Raw genomic sequence first — 22,334 nt, forward strand, 5'->3', positions numbered from 1 at the left:
ATTGTCTATTGACGTTATGTAAGCGGATATATTATTATAAGTTAATTTTCATTATCGGCTCGGAAGAACCTTCCACTAATATTATAGGGAAGTTGAAAGGTGGCACTGCCACTCCGATACAACGACTATCACCAGTGTTCATGGTGTTGAATGGAGGTTCGAATTTGAGACAAGCATCTCAGCTTGAATGAAATTCAATTAATCGAAGCAGATTGAATTTCTTTCGAAAACGTTTCATCAGTTGAAATACATTTTATACTCGTGGCAGTGCAGTTCTGATTAAAAAATGGACGGAAGTTATATTACCTAGATAAAGTTGGGGAGATGGACAGCTACTTTTTCAGTGCATAAATCCACCTAGTGACATAGTTTGGCCTTCCTCATTAGGATTTTAATATTTGTTAAACTAGATTAACACATATTTTACCTGACTTTCATAACATTACTACACAGTCTGACGACTATTTAATTTATTTGGTTATTTACTATCGTTTAACCGAAAGCAGTCTTAATATATAACAAAAACTAGAGTCAAGTCCAAAGAATACGTGATTTGTTCTACGTTGCCGGATAGCTTGAATAACTCTTTAACGCTCGTTAAATCCTAATTGCAGTGGGAAAAGCTCTCTTGAATCTAAATGATAGACAGTCACGTCAGGTCACGCCAGGTTTGGTCACGCACTGGAAGTTGTGTAAATCTGAATAAGTATGCGCAGACATCAAGTTGATCAAATCAAGCTACAAACTGGTTACGTGCAGCGAAGGAAAAAAATCACCTCTAGCGATTAATGAATAGACATAAAACAAGCCTAAGATGCGTGGAAATATTCGTCAGTATGCGAAAAACAAAGTATCGGTGCTGGTGTACTCTCTTTGCTTTCCTCTTTACGATATATTTCTATTCATTAGTGTACACCACAACACGTGGTTCTCAATGTGCACAACTCGGTATATGAAGTTATTCGTCTCTGTTACACAGAGGGATCAGAAGTTGTTATTTTTTTTTTCTTCACATAACATTTATTTGACACGGCACAAATACAATTAAATGTTTAACGGCGCCAATTATATCTGATGACTTAAAAACTAAAGCAAATTTTTTATCCTCGCTGCCGACTACGAGCTGTGAAGTTGTTATATCCAGAAAATATGTTATATGTTATATGTTATATGTCAGAAAAAGAAAGAAAATGACAGTGTATGCCCTTCTACTTTCGCTTAAACTCAACTGCTGCCGAAGTAGTCCCTTCCCCCACACATTCCCTCTCACCGCACCACAGCTCTGCTGCTGTTCAGGTGACATTATATTCTCCTGTTGCTATCCTTTCTTCCCCTAACTACCGGCCTATGGAGAGACAAACGCAACGATCGAATCGCTTCTCAGAGCTGATGAAGTCTAGTCATGTGTTTGTTTTCTCCCAGAAAACTATGCACCATATCATCATTTCATTATGGGTTGAGAGGATTCAAGTTTAGTCACGGCCTGTACACTTCGTGAAGTGCACAAGTGATGAATAAACGACGATTGCATCATATTCGTTTCGTTTCCATCACTGGTTACGTGTAGTGGTGAAAAACACAAAGCTTTTAGACAGTTAAGAACTTCGAAGTGACGGCCAATTTTTGCAAATAATCCCATCTGTCAAATCACTTTTGATATTGGGCCGGTCTATGTGGAAAGTGAGCCTACCGTCATGTAAATACTAAGGTCGCAAACGCAGTCAACTCGTCTCAAGGCCATCAGTGTGGTATTCGTATAAAGTGAAATGGAGAAATGTCATGACCTAACATTTACCAATGCTAAATACCAGCTAGTTTCTATGGCATCAGTCGACGAAAACATTCAACATATCTTGCAGACAATAAAAGATGTCGATTGTCCGAAATACCAGATACAACTTTAAGTCGTCCGCGTATAACACCTTACTACCCACCTTCAACCTTACATTGCTTTATTGAAGAATAGCACGAGAAGTAAAGAACCTATATTACTACCTTGTGGAACTCCCGATGTATTAGTTTATAAGTAAAAATCAAAACAATTTCTGTTGGATCTTCTTACTTGTGTTATTTTCGGTGGTTACTAGGTATCCCAAGTATACAAACTCATCTACCAATTCGAGTTCATCACCGTCTATGATCTTTGTACGTGGAAAGCGAACGTTGGTTTCCCTTGAACCTCTCCCTACATATGCTTGGTTTTCGATGACTCTACTTTTAGTCCGGCGTAGATTACCTCCGGATCGTAAAGTCTCTTGCAATAACGTTGAATTCGTTCACGAAGCCTATGAGTTGACTACCTCGTCAGATTACGTCTTCAAGAACAGTGTTGAACAACATACTGGATAGTCCATCCATTTGTATCAACTGTCTACTAGGCTGTCCCAAAAAAAATCGATGTTGAAAAAGTCAAGGTGCTCAGCCCTAAATTGAAAGATAATGTTATTTATAGCATTTTTGTAGAACATTTCGACTTTCTAAAAAAACGTTTTCAGGTTGCCCAAACGTGATTTATGAAAAAAATGGCTTTTTCAAGCTGCAAAATCACTCTTCTCCACTTTTTTCAAATCTGTTCGATTCCTAAGTTTTTCCATATATTTTTTTTATTTTTGTGGGATTGTTTTTGAATATTTTGCACGGTTTGGTTCAGCACCACATTCAATTATTTGACTTACAGAGACCATTGAACATCACAAAAAAGTGAATTTTTCTTACAATTTTCAGATAAAATCTTTCAAAACACATATAAAAAAATTTTTTGATCAAGAACTGAAATTTTTATTGCAAATCGGGATTCAAGACGAAAATTTACATGAAAAAAGATCTATGATATCTTATCGGGGTGCTGAGATATTGGCGTTTTTACATGTGATGGAAAACTATGCATTTTCTCAAAAATGCCACTAACGCACAATATCTCCATTGCACAGTGTTTTATTTTGCCGTTTGTGCGTATAATTTCCAAAATAGTGATTTAAATGTTGATTATAGCCATAAGGTATGTTCGGAAAAGTTTCAAGACATTCAAAAATGCATCTTTTAATGTAGAATAATGAGTGAATAATCCACCAATGAGTGAGATAAAAAAATTACTTTTAATCAGAATAAGATGGACGCAAGGTGGCTTCGACAAAGTTTTAGGTTATCTGAAAACAAGAAACTTTACCGAAGACATCATGTTTCTTTCTCTTACTTATTGCGAGCAACATTGAGTTTTCTATTAGAAGGCACTTAAAATCACAATTTTCGTTCTAACTTTTTTCGTGGATTTTTCCGAATTTTCAAACCTTCTACTAAGTTATCAGCCATTTAAAATTGCATTTGTTTTCTGAACATTGTTATTTTTTTATCTCCCAAAATAAAACAGTTATTTAACATATTTATTAAAATGCATAGTTTTGCATCACATAGAAAAATGCCAATATCTCACTTCCCCGATAAGATATCAAGTATCTTTTGTCATGTGAATTTTCGTCGTAAATCCCGCTTTACAATGAAAATTTCAGTTCTTGATCAAAAATTTTTTTATTTGTGTTTTGAAGGGTTTTATCTAAAAATTGTTAGAAAAAATATATTTTTTATGATGTTTAATGGGCTGTGGGAGTCAAAAAACTAAATGCAATGCTGAACTGAACCATGCAAAATATTCAAAAACAACCCCAGAAAAATAAAAAAATATATGGAAAATTCAAGAATCGAACAGAATTGAAAAAAGTGCAAAAGCGTGAGTTTGTTGCTTAAAAAAGTCATTTTTTCATAAATCACGTTTGGGCAACCTGAAAACAATTTTTTAGAAAGTCGAAATGTTCTACAAAAATGCTATAAATAACATTATCTTTCAATTTAGGGCTGAGCACCTTGACTTTTTCAACAGCGATTTTTTTGGGACACCCTACTGTCTACCCGCTTGGAAGGGATTCGAAAATGACCCCGATAAGTACACGTAACACAAAACCCAAGGTAGCTTCGGTCAGTCGTGCCAGTTAATCTGGAAAACTGTAGTCAGCGGTCGGGAAGGACTATCCTATTTTGAAGGTGCGGGTGACCCACAACCTGGAGCAGCGGGGGCTGCTACACTGCCTGGAGAGGATACCGCCGGTGGAGGATTGCGGCAACACCCCTGCAGATCCTACGCCGGAGGTGGCTGCCCTCAACGCAGCCAAATACCAGCAGCGGCTGAAAGAGGACGACGAGGTCGTCAACGTGTTCTGGCTTTCGTTGGATAATGACGCCATGGTACACGTGATGGAGTGTGTTTACGCCACATATATCGGGGACCGCCTAGACTCTGTCTATCTAAGACATGGGCGACTTGCGCTGTTCAACATTCGGCACAAGTTGTATAACCTTTGGACAGTGGGTCCTAATGGAGCTTTTTATGGCCCACGAGCGGTACGTCCAGGAAAATTGAGAGGGCAGGTGACGTCATATCGGCAAGCGAGAAGCTGAATACACTGCTAGGCGCTATCCCGAAGAGGCATACTACCATCCTGGATGCCATCGCCGTGATGCGTCAGGCTGATCTGGTCAACATGTCGCTGGGTGACATTCGATGGCTGTTCCTGGACGCCGAGGAAGGCAGAGAAGAGCAGCCTGAGCCTTCCAACGTGGCGATGGATGCCCATCGAACTGCCAACCACCAACCCAGGAAGAAGAGGAAGAAGGAGACGCGAGCGTGCTTCGAATGTGGCAAGGTAGGCCACACCAGGGCGAAATGCTATCGCCTTCTGAACAGGGGTTCGGCGAATGTTGCTCTGGTAAGCGTGACTGAGAGGGAACGAGTCCCATCAGAACGCAACGGTGCAACAACCAGCTCGTCGCGTCCGGTGAAAGGAATTATCCTAGCTGGATATCGACGAGAGAGGTTCACGGCGGAGTGCGGCTTGGTCGTTGGGCAGAAACGGGTTGCAGAACCTACAGCGTCGACACGCAAGGTGATTTCTCTGATAGTGGATTCAGGGGCAAATGATCACATGGTTTGTGACAATGCAATCATGAAGGACTGCTGGGCTGTGGTCCCGGTTGTGGTCTCCACAGCCAAAGACGGAGAAGTGATGGTAGAACGGAAGAGAGGAGTGATGAAATTAAAAAGCGTTGTTGTAAAACCGGAGAAAATAAATGGATTTGAATGGTACGATGTACTTATTATTCCGAATTTACAATACAACCTCCTATCCGTATCTAGACTTATCTCCGCTGGTAAATGTGTGTCTTTCGATGATCGCAGCGTGACGATAGCCGTGAGATCTGAGGAAGTTATTGTTTCTGGGAAGAAATTCGGTGGTCTTTTGATTCTCAATTTGATGATTGATGCGGATGATGGTGAAATTGCCTGTGTTGGTAAGGTCGATAATCCGCTTCAGCTTTGGCACCATACAAGGCATTTGAAATATAAGAATATAGAGAAACTGTTTTCTCAGCGAATGGTTGATTTACACTTAGGAAAACAATCACACGTTCAGGGGAAGCAGAGTTTATGCCATTCTTGTGTTGTTGGCAAACACGATGGACTGGATTATTTCTCGAACATATATAAAATATATGTATGTTCGAGAAATAATCCAGTCCAAGAAGATGAAGATCATGTACATTAGGAGCGAAGTTCAACTTGCGGACATTCTCACAAAGCCATTACAAAGGACTACCCTCGAGAGGATTACGACAGTTCTACAGTTACGAAGTAGAGGGGAAGTGTTGAATTATCAATTTCTGCACCACCCTAATAATGATGAACCACCCTAATGAGAGCAAGAAGGGCTCAACAATAGTATGACAAATTGTATAGCCGAGTTGCGCGCTGTATAGGCCTGTATAGAGAAGCGTAGCAGCACTCGGAACAATGATATTGTGTTTCACTTTAGCAATCGCTATCGGACCATGCACGATATTTAGATATAAGAGACTAAGTTACACTGAATAAATTACACTTGGAATCAAACAGAACTAAAAGGTATAGTTATTTTGTATGTCGATTCAACATGGTCTTCGACGCTTCCGATGTGGCTAGCTCCTGACGATAGTTTTCACTAGGGATCTCATCTGCTCGTTCCGATTTATGCTTCCGTTTCGTAACTCTCGGAGCGGCCGTCTTTGGTAGTGGGAGAATCTCCATTGGTGAAATGGCAAAAGAGGAGTTCGAGCAGGTTTCAAATTTTTCATTAGTTTGGTCGAAGTCAAGCTCGGGAACTTCAGCAAAGCTCATCATGTGGTGTTTGAATAACTATTGGTTGATCGGCATACTCTGGTTGGTCAGTTACATCAGTAGGAGCAAAGTCTTCGTCAATAAAGACATCTGCATTGAGCGGCCAAATTCCAGTTTTCTTAGAACCACTGACAGCGTTATCTATCGAAGCAGATTTTGAAAAAGCCACATTTAACAGTTCCGAGATATCGTACAGTCCAATAACTTGGCCGGGAAATTGCCGCACAAAATTTTCACAAGCATCCAAATAATATGCTTTGAATGGCCTCTCGAAGGCCACATCTAGTCGCTGTAATTTATGGCTGCAATAAGGTGGCAGCACAAGAACTATAATAAAATTAGCTCAAGCTTTTTCAGCAAACGCCAGATTCTTGGTGTGCGAGCTATGACCATCGACTATCAGCAAAACCGGATCACTTTCCGCGGGTTTGACTTTTCCAATGAAATGATCAAACCCATCCAGAAACGTCTCACAGTTAATGTAGCCAGACGGATTACAGTTGAACCTGGTCCCATTCGGTGCTCCCTTTGTCAACTGATCGTCCATACGTGCCCGGAAAAAGATAACGTAGGGTGGTAGATGCTTTCCAGTAGCGGACATGCATATCATGACTGTAGTCAAAATACCTTATTCACTAGAAGTGATAGACCCGATTTGCTTTTTTTCTTTCTTTGAAAAAAAAAACGCGTTAACTGACAGTTTGTTAAAACCTTTAGCCCGAGCAGAAGATGTCGCTTCCGGTTTCCGAAATGACACTTTCGGGTTTCGGTTTTAGAAAGCCATCCATCCAGAATCGTCCTGCCATTTTTAATTCATGGTTGAAGTTGTGCTTCAAACCGTTCTTCTCCGCCATCTCGAAAGCGAAACGCCGGACATCCTTCATGGTCGAGCCATAAAATCTGGCTTCGATACCGAGGATATGTTCCCTATTTATTGTACGCACAAAATAACATTACTAGCTCGTGTCTTTTGTTTTTGTCTATTATTTTTGATGTTTGACAGTTTAATGTTGCACAGGTTGCTTCGATAAGCTTGCAATGCTTCCAAGATAAGGTGTCTATAAAGTTTGTACTAATTTTCAACGAAATATTCGAGAATTTAATAGGTATCCATTTTACCACCCTTGTCAATTTTACCCACAATTCACATGGTTTACATAATACGGAAGCGAAGTTTACCGGACCTCAATATCTGGAGTCCTTAGTAGACGAGAGCTACAACTAGATGACGTCTTCTATTGTTACAGTTGTTATCTGACGTTACCAATGATCCAAGATACACCAATTCATCCACCACCTTTAGCTCATCTCCGTCGATTACTACGCTGCTGCCTGTGCAAGCCCTATCGCGCTCGGTTCCCTCTGCTTGCACATACTTGGTCTTCAACATATTCACATTCAATGCAACTTTTCTGCTTCACGTTTTAGCTTCTTGTACTGTTCAGTAACAGGCGACAGTGAGAACGTACTTTAGAGAAGGTCCACGACGAAGATCATACTCCGCATGTTTCAAGCCGCACGTTTCATAACACCTCCGAGTGCGATGTTGAACAGGAGGCATAAAAGACCAGAACTGCCTTGCGTGTTTCAAACGAGCTTGATACTGCATCTACTCTTCGCACAGCACTGTATACCATCCATCGTAGCCTCGATAAGTCTGGTAATTTTGTAGGGAAACCATTTTCGTCAATAATTTTCTATAGCTTTACCCGGTCGACAGTATCGTGGCCTTGAAATCGATGCGTGGAGAATAGATATTCGCAACTTATTTGGCGCATCTACATCAGCGTTAAAATTTCATCCGTTGTGGATCGCCCATCCAAAAAAAAACTGGCTTGATAACTTTCCACAAGCTTCCTTGCTAGCAGCTGAGAGAGCACTTTGTAGGCTGCGGAAAGAATCGTAATCGCTCGATACTACCAAGTCGGCAGCTCTGACATTACAACTTGTCGCCCTTTTTGGTTATTAAACATAACAACTCCTTTCATTTCTCCGGTAGCTGTTCTGCATGCCAGATCCTGACTGTTAGCTAGTGCAGGCAGGACGTCAATCTATCTCTTCTAACTGATTTGTTGTTCTTAATCTGCTTGAAAGCATATTTAACTTCACTTATCGTGAGGATCGGTATATCTCCGGTATATCGGTATATCTGTGCTGACGAAGTCGTTCTTCCGGCCATCATGGTCCTCTGGCATATATCTGGTTCATATGCTCATTTTAGTGGTGCTTTCACCTGTGGATTACCCCACGTTCATCCATCAAGATTTCTCCATCCTTATTCCGATACATTTCAGCTTGCAGTACCAAGTCTATACTGCTTCGTTTTCTCACACTCCAACTCCACACTCCACACTTCAGGTGGCGCTAAAGGTGTCCCAGAAAAAATGGGTCTATATTTCTGTTTGTGTCGCATCACGTTTTGTCGAGTCCTGTGCTACAGTATCAATGCCCGCGCTGCATTTTCTCGTCTAAAATTATATTCATTTCGATGAACCCAATAGCACCCTCCACTGCGCTGCTTCTACATTGCTTCAGCCGTCTTCTATAGGGGTTTCGATGAGCTCTCCCTCATCCGTCAACGCTGCTTCAAGGGTTTGCTTGTGTACTCAGTGACAACTTTGAGATGTTTAAGTCGCTAAATCCGAAAGTAACTTCCGTCAATCAAGCCGTGATCGCGATTCGGTTTCCAGGTGTACCGAAATGGGAGGGTATTCAAGAAGTAGCTACTACGCATGGCATTGCTCTTGGAAGCGGCTAAGTAAATGAGTCGAGGCCCGTTTTTGTGCGTGAGCCGGTGTCTGCTGAACTTTCTAATAACCGGTCAAATTTCCTCCTCCTGAATGACTTGAGCATTGATATCCCCGATAACGAGTTTGACATCATGCTTTGGACAATTATATATGCACGCTCTAGCTGCGCTTAGGAGCCAGTTCGCGAGAGGTGCAACTGCATGATGTTTTGATGTTCTCCGATTGGGTTGAAATTTTCAGCTTGAAGAGAGCAGTGAATCGTGTGTATCTAAGGAACTCGCAATAAACACCGTGGCGGAACCAGAAATATTTCTCCTGAAAAATAATATATTAAGGTGGGTTTTTTCACACGAGAGGAGCTAACGCACAATAACCACACAAAAGAGCTGCAGTGCTTCAACGGCAAGTAGTAAGTCTTTTGAGCATACATCAAATAAGGGGAGCATCTAGGTAGGAAAACCGATTGCGTATGCTTTGCATCTCGAAGCCGTAAAAATATCCATTTTTTTCTGCGAGCGACAGAAGCACTGCACAAAACAGAAGAAAATAGTAGGAGGGTAGTATCCAAGACACGACAGCATAGTTGACGTAGGACTACAATAGTTTTATATTTCCCTTTGAGGCTCTGTTTGATTTGAGCTCGTTTTACTTTTGGCACGGTTCGATTTTGGCACACATGTGCCAAAAACGAGCGATTATGTCTAATCACATTTCTTAGTTTTCTTGATTATAATAGTTGCGAAATTTAAGCTCAACATCCTCCAAAAAAGAGTATTTTGGTTCTTCATGTTGCCGAAGCGAATGACCGGAGTCGGTAAAGCGGTTCCTGGAATATGCACATGTGCCGGTAATATAAGGTAATATAGGTCGTCAGCCTCAATTCATCAAGCGACACCTCAAACGACTTGGAACTAAAACTACTTCATTGGTGGAAATATCTATGAAAAACTAATAAAAAGAAAACCGTTTATTTCTTGCATTGTTCAATCTTGGCAACAAGAAAATTCTGCCGTGTCGTGTTTGGAAAAATCAAACGGGGTCTGTATTTTGATTATTTATTTGCAGCACTCTATCTTAGAAGAAAAAATATTCTGTTTATAATTGATGAACACCTTTTATTCTAAAAAAGTCAATTTTCTTCAATACGCGAAAATGCAAGCTTCTATACAGACCTAAAATGAGTACGATTCAGTAGAAATTAAACAATATTTATTTGTCTTGTGAACGATGGCTCACTCTCCGATCACCAAGCGGCAAAGATGTAACATAATAAAATTTTCCTGCAGTTATAATTTCGTGGAAAAAATGACCATAAAAAATTACAATTTTTAAACAAAAATGTATATTCACAAAAAATTTAAATCGACATTGAAAAAACAGAGTGTAGAGTTCAAAAATAAACAACGCATTTTATCTGTACAATGAACCTAATTTATATACCCTGCTAACTGCCTCGACCGACACGTATCGAATTTTGTTGCCCCCGGTGGCGCAGTGTATTTTGCGGCACCCGAATAATCATATTTAGTTCTGATATTTGCTACTATACGAAACAAGAAGAAGAAAAAGACAATTCAAACGGCAATTCGATTGTGTTCCAGATCACAAAACGATACCTACGCGTTAACCCAACACACCCCACTGTGCGTCGACAGCGGCAATGTAATCTTCACTTGGCTTGGCTGCACACAAATTAATATCGAGTTCTAATGCACTGATAGACGACGCGTGGGCAGCGCTCTATTCATACAATGCTCGGTGCAGTTCTGTTGCCAGCATGTTTTCCTTCAAGACATCAGTTTTAATAACATTCTAACCGCAGAACGTAAAACTGTCTGATATAGGAGGTGGTTACGAACTTTCCGAAAAAGCTTCACCTTCAAGACATCAAAATAGTCTCATGGAAGCGAACATTAGTTGACCTATTGCGACGGGGAGATGCTGTCATTTTTTTTTTGCCACTGCTGTACAGGATATCACAGCAGGCAGTTGGTGTCTACTCATGAAGTCTGTGCCAGGCGTGCTCGCATGTGATTGGTACATTGTTCGTGAAAATTCGACCTTGAAACTTTTGTGAAATTTTCACTGTTTAGCAATAAAATGATAATGATAACTGAGGAATCACAAAATTGTCCAATATTTTGTCAATCCAACGACATATTGATTATTGTAATCCATCATGTGGTTACATCAGCATAACCGTTTCAAATCTTTCATTCCAACGTTACACCTTGGTTTTAGTTTCCGCAGAATGTATCTCGATATAGTGCGGTTAGACGTAGTCCTACGTCAAAAGTGTGGTGCAACGATTAAGTTTGCGGTGAAATTGAGCTTCGCTCTTTTCACATATTGAGAAGAGTATCAAGCCTGAATTCGTTATCGATAATTTTTTCGGCACATTTTGCATGTTGTAGGATAAAGACAATGATACACCGTACTCCAGAAAATTTCCAGCTCGAAAAGATCCTCGACCTGATTGGGAATCGAATCACAAGCGTGTGGGAGAGCTAGCGACTGACATCGCTAACCACAGAGCCATGGGGACCACAGAAAAACCATCCATCGATAAAAACGTGGTCAATTTGGTTTGTTTTTGGGTGGTCATGTGGCTTTTTGAATATCTTCGAGAGAGAAAATGGTGCTTTTAACCACCAGGCCTTGCGGAGCAGCGCAGTTAGCCGTTGTTGTTCGTGTTCGGGGTACAGGTTGTGAGGCCCTGCCCATGGCGAGCAGCTGTCGTCCAACTGCGCATAAAACGGAACGTGCACGTTGATGATGCTGTAGTTTAAGGAATGACCTTCAATCTTCAGCAAACGCATCCTCTCATTGATCGCATTCCAGTTGATCACGCAATCCTGCATTTTGACCATCACACGAAACCCGTTTCTAGCACACTTGTTACCTCATCGCTCTAGTAAAACTAGGCCTCTTCGCCACAGTTTTCCACATCCTTGCAACAGATTTAATGGAGAGTCACGATGCCAAATTGGCAGGGTTCTAGCTGCCCTAATAGCACCCTGTCTCCGCCTACAAAATCCTACCGCCTACCGAACGGATTCATAGATCGTATTAAGTTACCTAAGAACTTTTCTCAATTCAGCCGCCCGATTCAGGTCAGACACTGTTATCAGCCGCCCCAATCTGGGGAACAGACACAGACAAAGAAGGCTTTACTTAAATACAGCGGGTATTACCCCCACCAGGTTGCAGCAAAATCATTTTGTAATGAAAAATTTTGAGGTTTAGCACGTTGTTTTAAATTGCAGTAAATTTACCCATTTTTGAAAAATTGGTTGAAATTATACTCTTAGAAGCAATTTTATATAATTTTCGAGGGTTTCACCACAATTTCCACCTGATTGATAGCTAATCTCACAAATGTAACTCTTTTGAAGGTGACACGTATGAAAATTTTCCTCATGGGTGTCACCCCCTAGAGGGTGACACCCGGGGCGGACCGCCCCCACCACGCTACGCCAGTGCTTTGATAAATGTTCGGATTTTCCATGGAGTTCCCTTTGTCTATTGAAATATGGGAGAACTTCAAGTGAATATGTTGCCATAGACCATCTTTTGTAAACTTTCCTTATTCTTAAGTTTGAGAACCTGTTTTAAATGGATTTTAATAATTTTAATAAGCTCATCAAACTGAGTCGATTGGAATATAATTTCGCATTTACGTCTTAGCTTTTCGCAGTGATTACTGAACCTTTCCAGAAGACAAGTTAAAAAATCTATGTCCACATCATACCGTGCTATTTTCACCTGTGACACACGTGAGTTTTTGTTACATGGCGAACAAGTAAGTGTCCCAGCATTCCACCTAATGGAATATGACAATCACGTTCTCACTTTCGCACATTTATTATTCAACGATATGTCCCCGTAATTCGCTTAAGAATAAAATTCTATTAAAATATGAATGTTTAAACCGATTATCCTTTTGGCGTCTTTCATCACAAATACAAACGACAATTGAATATTTGCGCTGGCAGTAGTTAACGTCATCTCCCATACAGACCAATGCTTTCATCCGAGCTCTTATTCCGTTCCATGGTTTTTAACACGTCAGAAGCGTAGCCACCTTCCGCTATGAAAACTTCACTTTATTACTGCACCATAAATGTTGCGGCAGAATTTTTAGGAAAAGGTTAATTATCTAACTAAAATGAAGCAAACATCTAAAATTCTTGTAGATCGAGCTACGCTAGAAGTGGTCTTGTACGGAACTTGAACGTAGAGTCTTAATGTCAGCCGACACATAAACAACTCAGTTCCCTAACCACATCAATGCTTTTCGCATGGTTTCGCAGCAGTATGGCAGATCAGATTGCGAGAGTGTATATATTGAAAGCACGAAAATATCGCCAGAAGCACGCGTTGTGCACGTAAGTCCGTAGGTTGAGTGCATTGTCGGTTGGTTTCACCGGCGGCCCGGCATGCAGTGTTTTCACTGAACATTTTTCATAACACGCTTTACTCGTTAATAATTAATACTTTTATGAGCCCGAGTCCGGTACGAGATTGGATCGCACGAAAATTGCTGGAAATTTTAGACACTCGAAGTACGGAAAGGATGTCTGCCGGGTCGTTGTTGTGGGTATCCAGAAGAGATACTCATTTCCGTTCGTTAAATCGTGAATGTGGGAAACGAGCAAGCAGGCAAGAGCCTGATATCGATACATTTTAATCTGCTCCATAATAACTAGAGCACACTCAGGACATTAACACCATCAGTGTCGCGGGACGATCCGGCCACATTGGCAGGCTGGACAAGCCCACGCCAATCAGAAAATACGAGCGCCATTGTTGCCGGACACTAATAGAACCGATACACGTTTAGCTTAAATTATCAGATGACCGGCGTTTAGTGACAATGGTATGCTTATATTTGATAATGATAGCGGACAAAATAGACCGAGAGCTTGCGAGGGATCATGTTACCCACAGTAGCAACAATAGCGGTCTTATTGAACCTTTACGATAATACGTTCTACTATGGAAATTTATAGTCTTACGAAGGCTATTTGTGAAGATTCATCATAGACATGCCCCGAGAATAGCATCCAATAATTTATGAGAAGTACGTCTTTTGTGTTGTAACTCATCTTAGTTCTCTTCCTTTCAAATATGTGACTTTAATTTACATATAACAACTAATTAGGTATAAACACAAGAACAACTAACAAAAAGCACGTAGTAAATTTTTGTCGCATTCACTTCCGCAGGATCGTTATCAAAGCTGTAGGTTTATAAATACATGCTCAAGGAAGGATAAATGATGCAGGTTTTTTTTATCACTTTGGTTATTGCTCTACTACAAATTCCCGAAATTTTCAAGAGATAAACCATCAAAAACAAGATTGTTGACATGAGTTCATCAGTCTTTGATTTATTTTTATAAATACAAGAATTGGGATTGGGATTGTGATTGTGATTGGGATTGGGATTGGGATTGGGATTGGGATTGGGATTGGGATTGGGATTGGGATTGGGATTGGGATTGGGATTGGGATTGGGATTGGGATTGGGATTGGGATTGGGATTGGGATTGGGATTGGGATTGGGATTGGGATTGGGATTGGGATTGGGATTGGGATTGGGATTGGGATTGGGATTGGGATTGGGATTGGGATTGGGATTGGGATTGGGATTGGGATTGGGATTGGGATTGGGATTGGGATTGGGATTGGGATTGGGATTGGGATTGGGATTGGGATTGGGATTGGGATTGGGATTGGGATTGGGATTGGGATTGGGATTGGGATTGGGATTGGGATTGGGATTGGGATTGGGATTGGGATTGGGATTGGGATTGGGATTGGGATTGGGATTGGGATTGGGATTGGGATTGGGATTGGGATTGGGATTGGGATTGGGATTGGGATTGGGATTGGGATTGGGATTGGGATTGGGATTGGGATTGGGATTGGGATTGGGATTGGGATTGGGATTGGGATTGGGATTGGGATTGGGATTGGGATTGGGATTGGGATTGGGATTGGGATTGGGATTGGGATTGGGATTGGGATTGGGATTGGGATTGGGATTGGGATTGGGATTGGGATTGGGATTGGGATTGGGATTGGGATTGGGATTGGGATTGGGATTGGGATTGGGATTGGGATTGGGATTGGGATTGGGATTGGGATTGGGATTGGGATTGGGATTGGGATTGGGATTGGGATTGGGATTGGGATTGGGATTGGGATTGGGATTGGGATTGGGATTGGGATTGGGATTGGGATTGGGATTGGGATTGGGATTGGGATTGGGATTGGGATTGGGATTGGGATTGGGATTGGGATTGGGATTGGGATTGGGATTGGGATTGGGATTGGGATTGGGATTGGGATTGGGATTGGGATTGGGATTGGGATTGGGATTGGGATTGGGATTGGGATTGGGATTGGGATTGGGATTGGGATTGGGATTGGGATTGGGATTGGGATTGGGATTGGGATTGGGATTGGGATTGGGATTGGGATTGGGATTGGGATTGGGATTGGGATTGGGATTGGGATTGGGATTGGGATTGGGATTGGGATTGGGATTGGGATTGGGATTGGGATTGGGATTGGGATTGGGATTGGGATTGGGATTGGGATTGGGATTGGGATTGGGATTGGGATTGGGATTGGGATTGGGATTGGGATTGGGATTGGGATTGGGATTGGGATTGGGATTGGGATTGGGATTGGGATTGGGATGGGGATTGGGATTGGGATTTAGATTAGGATTGAGATTCCCAAATCCCTGAAACACTAACCACTTGCAGCAAGATCCGTATCGAAAATGGGAAGCCAAGTCACAAAATTTTGGTTTTGTTTATATGACTTATAATTATAAATAATTAAAATTTCAAAAAATAATAACTATATTGTTTACTTGAGATTCTAAACCCAACTTAATATATAATTTACGCATAAATAGTATAAAATTAATTATTCAGTGCTTCAATTCTATTCAATCAATATTGTGTAATCATACTATCTGTATTATGATGGCATATGTTGTTAGCGATATCCTGTCTATATAAATAAAAAAAAGCTGTTTTCATACACAATCGTACCCACTCAACCGGCAAATGTGTCTTTACTCATCTTTTCAACGTGACTATTATTGTTTACACTCTAACGCTACTCTTAACCAAAATGTTCTCATAACAATTTCAACCATCAGAATATTCGAATTCAATTCCAGCTGAAGCAGCTTTTGAATTGTATTTTCTACTATATAATGACCGACTGCCTGCTATCAAGTGCACATCAAATTGATAATTGACACATATGAATTCCCACCCTAACTACCTTGCACGGAAAACCCTGGATTAGTAAAACTCAACAAAAATTCACCGGGGTTTCCAATCAACAATTTTATTCTTTCCATAGAACATTCTAAACCAGATTTATTAAAGTCTTTTGCGCACAAATAAATTTTAAGTTAGTATAAAAACCTCAATCAGAGCAATAAAATGCAGATAAAGTAGGTATAATTTGATGTACATTTACATTTTAATCACCTTGCGGTAAAAAGTTTACTGTAGGCTCCCACTGCATTCGGTGCTTTCCACTGGTGAGTGAATCATCGCCTTTTTCCATCTGTTATCGTTCTTTTATTCTTCTCCCCTGGTGATGCCGGTTGAATTTCACCGCAACCGTCACCAGAGTTTATCGATTCAATGGCTAATAAACGCCATTTAATTTTCGACCAGGAATATTCGTTGCTATTAATTAGGTATATACTGAAATGCAAATGCGCCCCCTGAGCAGGCCTAACTAATGGTCGGAGATTTATGTGGTTATTCGACTTCAGCCGCCGCTACAGGGGCGGCCAACAATATATAAGAAAAACTCAGGTGCTACTAATTGCAACCAGATAGAACTGGTTTGCACGGAAGTCCGGTGACTTTCGATCTTTGGCGAAACGAAAGTGGAAATAAAAACTGGAATAATGGCGAAATAATAAAACAGAATCGATTATTTTGTAGATGCTGGGAACGTTCACCCGCGGTATTTTTATAGCAGAAATTAGTTAAGTTTAAAACGCTCAGATTGTCATTTGAAAAGTTCGCAGTCTAGCTGATCACTAAAAAATTTTAATGTATGTACACGTGTATGTTTTGATATGATTGCTTTCAAACCAAGTTAATAATGATAATAAAGCATTCTTTTACTTATTTCTTGTAAGGTATTTGAAGTTCACAAAATGTCTAGAGTAAATTCAATTATTCAGTGAAATCTAAGAACAAATCATATTCCAAACCTCGACTGCTTGGTAACTTGAAAAAGTAAGGTGTATAGACCGCAATTACATCAACATTCATAAATTTTCTAATTTGTTTTCGAGCTGTTCCATGTTTAGCATATCGCTTTTTTGACAATAGTGAAAAATTCATTTTCATTTTCGCATTCTAACAAAACAATTTAAATATGACTATAATTTAAATTGTTTTGTTAAAATGTTCAAATATTTAGGGCTCAAATTTGAAACAATTCCAAAACTTCGGAAATGTGAGTTTTTAAATTATTTTTAAAACGTTTTACTGTCAAAAAGTGAATTGTATAATAATAATACCAAGAATACTTATAAACGTTGCAAAAATATTGAATTATTTTTGAGTAATTTATAGTTTTTATGTATCCATCAATCGCATTGCAGTTTTTTCTTGATTGCACACGAATGGAAATTGTGTACTGCCACAACAGTAGATCAGCGGCGCTCTGCTCCACCTGTACTGTACGGTTATGTTACCTTTACCAGCGTGTTTTCTTTCAAGACATCAGTTTTTATTAATTTCTAACAGTGGGTTAACTAACTGTTTAAGAAAGAGGATTGTTTTAAACTTTTCGAAACACTTTTACTATCGATATATCAAATGAGTCTAAGTTTATCGAATCAAACATAAACGAGGGGACGCTGTCATTTTTTTTATACTGGTGAAGAGAATGTCAGTAGATGGTTGATGTCTATTCATGTCGTCTGTGCTAGGCATGCTTGCATGTGATTGGTTCATTGTTCACGTGAATTTTCCCTCATAACTTTTTTTTATCAATTTTTCAAAATAATAATGGTAACTAAGGTTTAACAAAATTTCCAAACATTTTATCTATTTAACAACATTTGGTTATTGTTATCGATCGTAGAGTTAAACGTAGTCCCACGTCAAAAATTTGGTAAAATTTTCTCCTTAATGGGTTTTCAACTTTTGCCGCGTGTATGTTGTGTCGATAGATATGTATTAACCCTAGAAAGACAATCTGCGTCAATTTGAGATTGCCCTCTTTATTTTCAAATAGTATGAATCCTTTACTTGTTTCAATCCTACGCAAATAGATGGCCTGCAACGTGCCATTCGGAGGCAAGATAAGTAATATGTAGAAAGTTTGTAATTCTAACCGATTTGATTAAGAGTTATCTTACAAACACTGCAATAAGTCCATTTCCCACACTCGAATTACATAGACCTACTGATGTTGAAACATAAGAAGTTATGTCGAATAAAATTATTAATAATTTTCAACAAAAATCGTTGCAATCCTCAATTGCTACGAAAGGCTCTCTTTATAGCCAATAAGTTAGCAATTAAGTTAGTTGTAAGTTTACTTCCCCTTTCTTGATAAGTAGGTTTAAATCCCTACGAATGATAAGTTCTAATTGTGAGAGCAAACAAATCCTAATACATAATTGAAATTACAAATTTCTAACAGTGGACTTTGTGATTGCACACACATACTCATTATTCACTAATATTTATCATAAATACTTAAGCTACTAACAAATCCCCCCTTTAAAAAAATCCATTTCCATTCATTTGTACATTACAGGTCATAGTTATTGGAGGTGATTAGCGACAGATTCTGCCTGTTGTTCCAAAGGGTGAACGCATAGATATCACCGAAATTTGTTTTAAGTCCAGTCCATTATGGTTTTACTCTGAGACAGTTGCGTTGGTATCTTATATGCGGAACGATGATAACGTACTTTTCAATCATAAGCTATTGGACATGGGAGCCGGAAATGTAACGCGCATCGAAGAAATTTGCAATGATACCAGCAGATTCCATCAACTATGGTTCATCAAGGAAACTCAATTGAAACAGTATTTAAAACAAACATCAATCGCATGTCTCTAGTGGAGCTCTCCAAGCGTGTGAACTTGGCAACAACTAATAAGGATAGCCCTGATGTTGAAACTAATCGTACCATTGTTAATCAACAGAAAAGTTTTGCCCGAATCACAGCACAGACTTGATTCAAAGTGAGGATGTGAATGATAATAATGCATATCCCGTTGATTAATTATATGCAATGAATCCTTCCGGAATTCCACCGCACGTCTTGTGTTTGAAACCAGGGTCAATCGTAATGTTGTTACGCAACTTGAACCCTAGAAAAGGTCTGTAATGGAACGCGAATGATAGTCAAAACGCTTCATGCGTCATTCATTACGGGTGAAATTATATCCGTAGAGGTGATGTTGTGTGCATCCCAAGAATCAACGTCAATACCCGGCATTTGCTAGGACTATTATCAAAGCACAAGGATATATATTCGAACATGTTGGTGTTGGACTATTATACGTTGCACTTTCTCGCATAAGAAATCCTGATTTCGTCAAAATATTCATCAAGGAAACTGAGGGACAAGACTGCAGCAATAACAACTGGTGGAAGTTCCCTGGCTTTATATCAACTCATAAAAACAAACATATTCATAATCATTTCAAAATGAAGAAGAAAGAAGAAAATGTATAATCAAAAATATTCAATAACATACACCAGCGATAGCACAGCGGCAAATCACTAGGTATCCGGATTAAAGACGATGCCAACTGATGTTTATTGCTAGTCAATGTTTGCAATCACCTACTCTACTTTTCTGACATCTGTGTTAGGAAAATGGGCCATTGCATTGCACAGTGGTCCAGGAATGCAATCTAGCGGAACAAAATTACTAACTCCCGATCGTGTTGGTTTTTTTGAGATAGTATTTTCGGAAATGTTCAAGAGAATTATCAAAGAATATTTTTGTAAAAAAAAAAAATATTTGTACTAAACGTATACTAAACAAGTACTAAATTTTTTTTCTTAATTTTTTCAATTGTGAAGTATGGTTTCTTCTACAAAGTTGTTCATTAGTCAATAATATGAAACTCTTCCAAAGTCACAACTATTCAAGAAGCTATAGTGTATGAGATATTGATTTTTTTAGACAAAATGGGCAAAAAACTTTCATTTTGATTTTTTTTTCTTTGTGTACTAACAAATTTTATGAGTTTCTATTTATAAATTTTTTAAACTTTGAACTTTGCCGCAGAAATAGGTTGGCTATGGCCTGTAGGTTTTGAGATATGAAAAAAAGGGAAAATTCGGGAAAATAACTCTATTAGCGTAAAAAGCGCAACTTGAAACTCTGAGGGCTGAAAGAATATTAAACTAGGTGTATGTAGGCAAAATTGTAGGGTGTAAGTAATTATTTAAAATTCTTCAAAATTAGGAAAAAGTGCTATTTTGTTTCCAACATTATGCCAATTGTCTTCAGAGATGTTAAAATGAATTAAATATAACTTTTTTGGTCTAAAAATTTCTAGTTCAATATTTAAAATGAACTATTTAAGTCTTATGAAATGATTTTTAATTCAAATAGGATACTTTTGGGGATACTAATAAATAACACTAAAGGGATCGTTGTTCGAAACTAATTTGTTCATCTCTCCATACATTTATAAAAAAAAAATCATCATCAGAATCCAAGCATTAGTTTTTACATTAAAACATTATTTTCAAACTTAATGTCCCATCTACTGTAAGATTTTGAGCTTCGCTTGGAAGATCATCAATGGTCTTTTATTCTGTGATACAGAGAAATTATCAGATCATATGTGAGTAAAAGGCATTTCAAGACATCTAAGATGTTAACTAGGCGGTTGAGTTTTCTCGAGTGAAATTCTCGATAATTCCTGACGGATTTATTCCGTGTCTCTTGAACTTCTTCTGACATCATATCGATAGGCAGATTACAATGCTGGATGATGGTTGGACCGTGCATTGATAGTCTGTAAATTGAGCCGTTGAGAGCAAAAGTGGTACATGTGCCATTTTTACACTTTTTGGTTTTTCTGCATAAATTGATGCATCAACGCAAGGATCATGTACTAGAATATCCAAGAAAACCGAGATCTGATAACCTAAACCAAAGTTACAGCGAAAACAATTTTTGGTAATTAACATAATCACCATTTCGTTGAGAGTAGGGTGGTCGGTATTACCGACTTTTCGAAAAACCGGTTTTTCGGTATTCATTAAAATAAAAACCGATAAAACCGGTAAAAAACCGGTATTTTTATATCTTAATACAAACCAGGGGTGACTCGTGGTCTTTAAACCTACTTTTTCAACTACAAAGTTCTTAAAATCATAGTTCGGGGAAGGAATGATGATTGTCCGCGAAAAAAAACGCAAGTCATTTTCCTGTACTATTTAAAAATTAAACTGAAAAATAATTAAAAATATGGGGTGTCGAACGTCTTCGGTAGTGGTTTTCTGCCGCAGTCTTATGCAAAAACATGCCGAAGTAAGCCACTGCCGAAAACGTTACCTACATAAATTTGGATTTGAAATTTATTTTTTGCTTAGCGTCTCAGGTTGCATCTATGTATGGACGTGTCGCTGCATGATTATGTTTTTGCATTTATGAGTACCTCTGCTTTATTACGATCCAGATTTTTTTCTAAGATTAGGACCTCTGCGACCATTATTTTGATCTCTTGTGGTACACTGGATAACAGTGTTTGAAAAACTCCAATGAATGAATCTAGTGATATGATTACGAAGAACATAATTTAGAAACTAATGTAATAACGAAAAAAAACATGCAGATTTTTATTTAAATTTTCTTTCACATCGCAAAACTCAGTTTCAAATTAGTGAACAACTTTAAATTTCGTAGAAAAACAATATTTGAAACTGTTGAGAAGAGTATATGAATGAAATAAAAAAAGAAATCACTATCAGATCAGAATTTACTTTTACGAATCCGAATGAATCGAAGGTAAATACTTCTTCATTCTGTTCGATGCTCTTTAAACAATTCGTCCAAATTATTTATTATTATTATTGATATTATTTTATTAACTTTAGCTTCTAATGGAGAAACGAAAAATGCGGCATATGAACAAGTTTGTAACTGAAATAGAAATAAATATTTGAAATGAGAGGTTGATAAAAAATATATAAAAGTATAGAAAATTATAGAAAAAGCAGAAGCTTATTTATAATGTTTTTAGTTTTACTTTTAAATAGCACAAAATGAATAATGTCTTGCGTTTTTTCGCTGACATGATTGTAATTACTGCCTCATAATTTGTAGTTAAACTGGTA

This window comes from Wyeomyia smithii, chromosome 2 (genome assembly GCF_029784165.1).
Source record: "Wyeomyia smithii strain HCP4-BCI-WySm-NY-G18 chromosome 2, ASM2978416v1, whole genome shotgun sequence".
Classification (NCBI taxonomy): Eukaryota; Metazoa; Arthropoda; class Insecta; order Diptera; family Culicidae; genus Wyeomyia; species Wyeomyia smithii.